Genomic DNA, 8790 nt, shown 5'->3' with positions numbered 1-8790 from the left:
ATTCCTTGACTTTTTAATGCACAGATCAATCCAAAAGGTCCGAACGGCGGCGAGCTTGCGAGCCGCGAAGAATTTTATAAGTTTCTAACACATATCCCTAACTTGGCACTACGAGGTTTCGGGTTTTTGAGTGAAAAGTTCACGGGGCCTTACAATGTCTGTTTCAAACAAGCAAATCAAGGAAATACTGTAAAATCAACATAAATAAGGAAATAATAACATGAAGAATCAGTAAAAGGTCAGATTAGAGAAAAATTATGTAAAACCTAGTTGATAGAAATCGAAAATTGGTCGGATATCTTGGCTAATCGGACCCATATAGACTTGATATAAATGCATCTAGACGAAGAGAATCCAAGAACTCAAACTAAATCATAGATACGAAAGTTTCTCTACAAAGGGGCTGGCTTCAACAACCCATAAGGGATCGCTTGCCAAGCTACACAAACAGTTAATTTGCTTATAGCCGCAAAAGTTTTCTTAGAGTATTCTTACTCTATTTTCATACATGGACTGGCCTTTCTATCCATTCGAAAGAAAGAACAAGAGGAAAATTTAGAAAGCACTCATATGTAATATATCACAAGAAGTTTTACAAAAGTTACCAGATGATCTTACAACTACTACAAGGCCTCCTTTATATAGGACTAGGAGGTTATTACAAGACGAACTTACATTACAAAATAAACCTATCTTTCATGGCAAACTTATCTACAAGTGGGTACCTCTTGGCATGTGAAGGACTTTAGGCAAAACAACTAAAAAGCTCCTAAAAACATGTGAAAGGGGTGAAATATACATGGTGTATCATGTGAAAGTATGAGGGAGCATGTGACGGCATGTGAAAGTAGGGTGTTGCATGTGACGAAGCATCTGGAAGCATGTGGAAGCATGTGAAAACAAGTGGAAGTGGGGCCCGGATAGTATGGAAGGATGTGGAAATTTTTCTTGGCATGGGTAGATGATTTTTGAGGGTTTTTTGGTAGGTAATGTAGGATTATGGTGGGATTAGCAGGGATTTAGATAATTATCCTTCATTGATTCTAGGGTTGTCCTCTATGCATCTTTCCAAAGACCTTGTATAGTAACGCCTGGAACTTGGCGGTCCTTCTTCGCTGTGCTCTTTCTCTTTTGGATTGAGAGGTAATCCGCAACCTTAATCTGGAAATGTCGTGAGTAATCTTTTCTCGGATGACTTCGTATGGGGTTTGATATTCTTTTGCTGCTTCCCGGACTCTTTCTCAGTGAGGATGATTGCTGGTATAATTCCAGTTTGCCCAATCTTTTGGCCATATGTCCCTCGAGATGCACATGTTTTGCTGGAAATGGATTCGTTGTACCTCACTATATTCTTCTTCCATGGATAAAATGGACACGGGAAATTTTCACCAGAATGATGCCTCTGCTTGCGCCTGGACTTTTCCATTAACAATCTTCACTGGCCTATGGAACATGAATACCTTTGCCGTGTTAGAATCGTTGAAACATTTTGTCCAATATCTTCTAGGTTTGAACCATAGCAAAAATACTTTAAGAGCTGGTGCAATGTTATCAAAATCCTTGAATACGTTGCATTTGAATTCCATGAAAATATAATATTGATGGCATAGGTACCAGAAAAACCATATTAGTTCTTGTGGAAAATCCTTGGCTTGAGCTATGAATATATAGAAGAACGGATATTCTGGATTGACCCCATATGGCTTGAGAATGGATCCTCCATGTTGTCGGAAAACATGGAGCTCGTAATAAGTTCTTCTTTCCATAATAATTGACGGATCAAATGGATACATTAGGTTGAACAACTCCGGTGGATGATCTGTTGGCTTCAATGAACTTGTTCCTGGTATATTTGAAAGCATGAAGATGTGGCTGATTAGCTTTTGCTTTGACTTCAGTTTTGCTGGGGAAAATCTCTTTGAGAATTCTTCCGGCCAAGACAGAAAATCTGCGAGAATATTATCCTTTCCTTTCAGGTGCCTGACTTGAAACTTGTATGGAGAGAACCATTGAGCCCATTTGAGAATCTGATGATTGGGAATAATTTTTGCATTTATCTTAATCATCTTTGGGAAGGCCTTCATATCCAATTCTATCAGAAAATTCTTTGTGAATCAGGAAAAAATTGAATTTCTTGATTCCATTCATTACTGCAAGGATTTCCTTGAAGGTGGAGTGGTAATGCTGCTCGACCTCTTTGAATTTTCCGCTGGCATATCCGCATATTTTTCTCTGGCCATCTTTTTCTTTAAATAGAACGGCACTCCAGTATTCATTGTTGGCATCAGCTTGCAGTATCTTCTTACTTTCTGAAGGGATATAGAGGGACTGACATTTTTAGAAATCTCCTTTATTTCCCTGACTGCTTCATCTTGCTTCTTTCCCCATGATGGAGCATTTTTCTTGAGCATCTCTATGAGTGGATAAATGTATGTAGAGATATTTGGGATGAAATCTCTTACATAATTTACTATACCCAAGAACTGTTGGATCTGTTTTGTTGTGAGGCTGGTATCTAAAATTTGAGTAGTTCTTGACATATATGTGGTCCTGGACTGTATGTACCTTGGACAAAATGTATTCCAAGAAAATCAATCTCCTTTTGGGAAAGAACCATCTTTTTTGCTGAAAGCATGATCCCATAGTGTGTTATCAATGCTCAAACTGACGAAGCAAGTTGACTTGTTCCTCCAATGTATCACTAAATAACAGGATGTCATCAATGTAAACTAAAGAGGTATGGAGGATGGGTTGGAATATTTTTATCGGGGATGCAAAATCCGGTTTTGGGTCTTTCTTCAGGGTGGATTCCCAATTGCCAAAATCCATATTTTAAATCAAACTTGGAAAAATATTTAGCCTTGGCTAAGTGGGAGAAAAGAGTGAGTTTATTTGGGAACTTATCATCTTGGAGGAAATGGTTAAGTGGCTGGTAGTTGATGACTAACCTGAGTTTTCCTCTTTTCTACTCAACTCTTTTGTTGACATAAAATGCTTCGCATGCCCATTGTGAATCTGATGGCTCTAGTAGATCAAATTCCAAAAGTTCTTCGCATTCTTTCTTTGCAAGCTGAAGATGATCTGGATTCATGCCTGAATGACTGGCTTTTGTTGGATTGATGTTTTCATTCTTCTTGAAAGGGAGCTTGATAGAAAACTCTTCGTTTTTCTATAACGGGCTTTTCCCTTTCTTCACGAAATCCTTATGCGATTCAGCACATCAATGTTCAATGAGATTTTTCTCAATCTCTTTGATTTGCTCGTCGTTGGTGATTTGGAATAGCCTTGGAGTCTCAGAATAGTGTTTGAACTACTTTTTAAAAGCTATCCCGTTAGCCTTGATCTAGAGTTGATCTCTAAGTTGTCTGTAAATGTCGAATCCAACAATAAGATCTTTTCTCGGTACATTAGACCCTATCAGCTTGGTTCTGTACTTCAATCCTGGAAAGAACTCAATTGTGACCGGGTGCTTTGTAATGATAGTTGTGGTAAAGATTCCATTTGATGCAGTGCTGAAATCCTTGAAATGCGGCACCCATTGATCTTCAGGGAGGACAACAAGATTTATGAGTGAGGAAGCAGCTCCAGTGTCAATGAAAGCAATAACTTGAGTTGGTTTATCCCATTTGGATGAATAAACATTTAGTTCTACTTGAGGAACGACTACGAGAGCGTTGATCTCTTCTCGGGCTTCGATCACTGGTTCTGAAACTTGGTAGTGATCATTGCCTTGATCTTCATAGATATCAAGAGAGAATAAAGTTTCTTCACTGGGATCATCATCCACAGAGAATATGGATTCAAGGTCCTCCTCTTTTCCGAGATGTATGCTAGTGTAATCTTCAATCTTTTCAAGGAGTTTGACAGATCTTCTTGATTGGGGACAGTTTTTCGCAAAATGTCCAATCTTGTGGCGAATAAAGCATCTGTTTTTCTTGTGAAAATTTTGTGGCCTTTTACGTCTGAAATATTTTGTACGTCTTTAGGACCTTGATTTTCCATCTGGAATTCTTGGCCATCTAAATCTCCTGAATCCTTTCTATCGCCTAGATGTGTGGCAGGAACATCCTGCGCCGGTGATCAGATCAGATCTGCGACATGCTTTGTCAAGCGCTGGATTATGGTTGATAATTTGTTTTAGGCTGAGCGCTTTGTACAAATGTCTTCCAATGCTACAAAAATAGCTTGCCTGATGTAGCCGACTTGTGGGGGTGTTATTGACTGAAACTTTTATTCAATGATGGTCATGGTTCGGCTTGCCAACAGCTTTGGAAGGGAAGAGACAAAGGCTTGCTTCAAGTTGATGTCTCCGCCGATTTCAAAGTATATCTTTGCCATTTTTCGAAAATGCCTATCAATGACATTTCTGTCGAATGACACACACTTCATCTAGAAGAGTTGTCTTCGCATTTTCTCCTGTCTTTGGCCATTATCTCCATAGAAAACTTCAAATAGGATCCTGATGTTGAAGGCAAAATCCTGGGATGTAAGGAAAGTATTTTTGTCTTGAATTCCATGTGAGTTCCACCAATCTCTGAGAATTCCTGAGAACCGTGAAGTTAGTTCTGACTGGATGATATACTTTTCTCATTCCACCAAATTTTTGGTCACCATCCAAGTATAAAAGTCTTGGATCCTTTGAGGCCATTTTGAAACCTTGACGTCATCTAAGGTGAAAGTGTGGAAACCAGTTCCAACTGGTTTTGAAGCCATGGGGTCATATCTCATTTCTGGGATTGGTTCATCCGTCTGCCTTCTTGTTCCTCATCTACTTCAGACATTTAAAGGTCTCTCGGTTGGCTCACAAATATTGGGGGATCGTCTTCTTCGGAAGAGTTTGTTGTGGAATCATTGCTTGATTGAGAGATATCTTCCATTGTATCATCGTCTGATGAATTTAGAGATTCTGACCATGTGGTATCTCCTTCTAATATGTATCTTGGCTGGGAGACATAGAGGTCGGGAGTCTTGTGATCAGAAATCATTAGACTTTCAGGGTTGGACCCTTTTGAACTTTCTCCTTGGTCTCGCCTTTTCTTGGTTTGTTTCATGGCTGAAAGAGCATCTTTCCTTTCCCAAACCATTTTTTCAATATCGAATTCAGGTTCTTCTTTTAAGGGTTGGGTGAATGAAATAGGATTCTGTGAGGTAGTAGGAAAGGAAGGAAAGGTGTTGTCCAATTTTGGCGGGGAATATGCTTGTGTTGACATGGGATAGAAGGTAGATTTTGAAGGGAAGAGTGGGGTTTTTTGTGACTCAAAGCGGTTATTTCTCAAAAGTTGGATTTGTTCCTTGATTGAAATTGTCTCCTTTTGTTGTTGTTGGAAGAACAGGAAAAGTTAAGTTCCTAGCGGACAAATCTCATATTGTAATCAATCTTAGTTCCAACGCTTTGATTCGTCCTGCATGCTGAGACGATGTCTGCTCCACCTTTTTCTCAATTGTTTCCACATTGCTCATTAACTTGTTTTGTGCATGGGCCACGTTTTTTATGGTGTTGCCAATATTGTTGAGCACTTTATTTTGGCAGATGGAATTATTGTTGCTTCGATGTTACTCGTTGGGGGGTTTTTCTCCAGAAGGTAGTACTATATTTTTCTTGGGGATTTTTGGAGCATGGTTGATACCCTCTTTTTCAAAAGGTTGAAGTGGAGGAAAATCTTGGGAATGGCTGGAACTTGAAGGGCTCAGCATGAATATTTGTGGGTGTGTGGGAGTTTTAGGTTCATGTGGCTTTTTGGATTCTGGGGTATGAGCTGATATTGGTTTGGATTTGGGTGTGGTTTCACTATCTTCTCAACTTGGAGTGAATTTTTTTGGTTATTTTGGCCATTCCTAGGGTTTGTAACTGACAAGAAATTCATATTTACCTAGACGGCTTAATGAGCCAATTGAAGTATCTTTATTTTCATATTTGGCTCGAAATTGTTTTTCAGTGGTTTTTCCTTTTCTCTTGGAATTTGGTTTGGTTTCGTTGAGGCCGAATCTTTCCCAATGACACTGGTGGTGTTCATCATATTCTCCAATTGGATCTTCCAAATAGCATTGGCATTCGCAACTAAGATCCCAAAGGCAATGTCCCATAAAGGGAAATTTGAACCACCACACTCTTTTTCCTTCTTTGTCAAAATATTGGCACCAGTCATGTTCTTCCATGATACTTTGTATATTCCAGAAGAATTCTCCGTCAGGTTCAGGGTATGTATCTGTTGTATCTTTGGGTTGAATCATTTGGTAAGAGAAGTTGTTTTTATTGGATTTTTTTTAGATGGGAATGGTCAAAGCTTATGCAAACGGTTTTGTCATTTCTTTTGGTAAAAGTTGGCTCACCAGATTGCAGAGATTCTTCCGGTTCCCTTAACTTTTCATAATTTGTGATCCAGGAATAGGAAGGATTTTGACAAGCTCATCTCTTGAAATTTGTCTGGGTATTTCGGTGCACATGGTTGTTTCCTTTGGTAGCATCAATATTCAAGAGTTAAGCATGTTCTCCTCCTGGAAGGCAGAGATCCATGGCATGATTTTGGACTCGCCATGCTATTTGGTGGTGAAGAGTAGCTTGGATGGAATCTTTAGTTTGTGGGGCTCCCTGGATTTGGACTTGAATTTTTAGGGCTTCGGTTAGGTACGGGTCATAAAGGGACATGTTGAATTTGGAAAGATAGTTATGAAGTCTGTCCCGGCATTTAGGGTAACTTACCCAAATTTGCATGTTGGTACTCTAAGTATCTTGTATCTAGAAAAGAATGTCGAGCAGCAACAGGTTGACCTTTTCTTCTATGATATGTTAAAGCGATTCGGATAGCACCAAAATGGATATGGGTAAAACCATGGTTTCTCCATTGTCTAGGAAAATCATCTGGAATTTGAAGGGTAATAAATTGTTCTTCTCGAGTGGCAACAATAGGATGCTGGTCAAGTTTTGAGGTAGCAACATATTCTTTGACTCCTTTTGGTCTGTGCTGGACTAAGGAACGGATTTGGGTCCATGGTGCAAATGATTTTTTGGCAAAGGCTGAGTAAGGGTTTATGAGAGGTAGTTCAGTGGAGGATACTTTCTGTAGAGCAAGTACTATGTAATACCATAAAGAGGTAACCAGTAGAGAGGGAACATGGATATGGTAAGTAAATAATAATTGAATCCCATGGCTAACGAGATTAGAAAGGGGAATTGGTGAAGGCGGCGATTAGGGTTCTTCAGAGAACAAGGGGGTTCCTGGGATTTCAGGGGTGGCGGGTTAATAGAAGTGGGTTAGGGTTATTGGGGTGCGGGGATATAAAGAGTTGGGTAGGTTAATTATGGGTCGTTGATCATTTAAGATCAACGACCAAGATCAAACGGGAAGCGGGGCAGGTTATTTTAAAGGGTACCGGCCAGGTTGGGCATTAGGGGTCATTTGGTTTTGGCTTAGGGATTGGGCCAGGGATTTGGAGCTTGTTTGGTCCGGAAATTGGCTCAAAATTTGGCCCAGCTTTTAAATAAAAAATTTAAAGAGAAAATAATTTAATAAGATAGTTAAATACATTATAAAAATGTTGTTTATGCAAATTAATACTTTAAAACAATTGTAGAAGATAATAAAAATGTAAGATATTATTTTGACCTTGAATAAAATAACAAATGCAATACAATTGTAAAATATAGGCTATTATTGCAAGATTGTGCAAATAGCCTAAATATACGAATGCAATTATATAAAATAAAGTAAAAATATATGAAACATGTATAATGGATGCAAATGATAATATTAGGTAATTAAGTCATTACAAAATAATTTGAAGGAGTAATTAATAAATAATCAAGCAATTTAAATGAAAGAAAAATCAATTTTAAAGCTATAAAATCATTGAAAAATTATAGAAAATTCTTTTTTAGATTTATAAGCTAAATAATGATGCAAAATGATGTTTTGTAAGGTATATATACTATTTGAAAAAAAAGGGTATCAACAGCCGGCACCCGGTGCCATACTCGGCACGAGCGTACCACTTTGAACTGTGAACTCTAGATGGGTAACCCTCAACTTAGGCCGATGAGGCCATATTTTGAATCATCTGAAATAACGTCTACAACCAGCAATACCAAACTAAATATCTACATACGACTGGTAAAGCCACAATACTGATATAAAAAATGTACAGGACTGAACAGTATCATGGTCGGGATAGGGCCTCGATTGTTACGCCAACAGTATCACGTCGATATTATGCTCTGTAGTATTATATTATCACGATGTTACACCTTGTAGTATTATACGTGAAATTGTAGTAAGATAATTGACCTCAGTTCAAGGACAAGATTATTTGGAGATTATAAGCATTATGCTATTTCAACAAGTGAGGAGTAAATTCGCCAAGGTGAGAGGATAAGGAAATCGAAGAAAATGAATTTTCGTCGAAGTTTGACATTTTGGGATTTAATATGGCCCGAGCTAAAATTCCTGGTATTTATGGACTAGTGCCATATAACATACCACATGACCATGATAGTGAGGTGTATGAGTTGTGCTAAATGTGAGCAGTATTTCAAGTAACTTGAGATAATTCTTAATGATGTAAAAAATTGGTTAATTATTAGATTAGTGGGGAATTACCAAGTTAATTAAGAAATTAGTAATTAACTAAGATTTTGGATAAACTCTTGAACATGTGGCAACCTATAATGACCCGGCCGGTCATTTCATAAGTTACCGCTATGTTTTCCCCATTTCTACTTCTTATTGTCATGTTCAGCTGTATTATGTGTTATCAGGTTGGTTGGCTCGGGTTCGGAGTGGTTTTGGTAAGGTT

This window comes from Nicotiana attenuata, unplaced genomic scaffold, assembly GCF_001879085.1.
Source record: "Nicotiana attenuata strain UT unplaced genomic scaffold, NIATTr2, whole genome shotgun sequence".
Classification (NCBI taxonomy): Eukaryota; Viridiplantae; Streptophyta; class Magnoliopsida; order Solanales; family Solanaceae; genus Nicotiana; species Nicotiana attenuata.
This window is presented reverse-complemented; position numbering follows the sequence as displayed.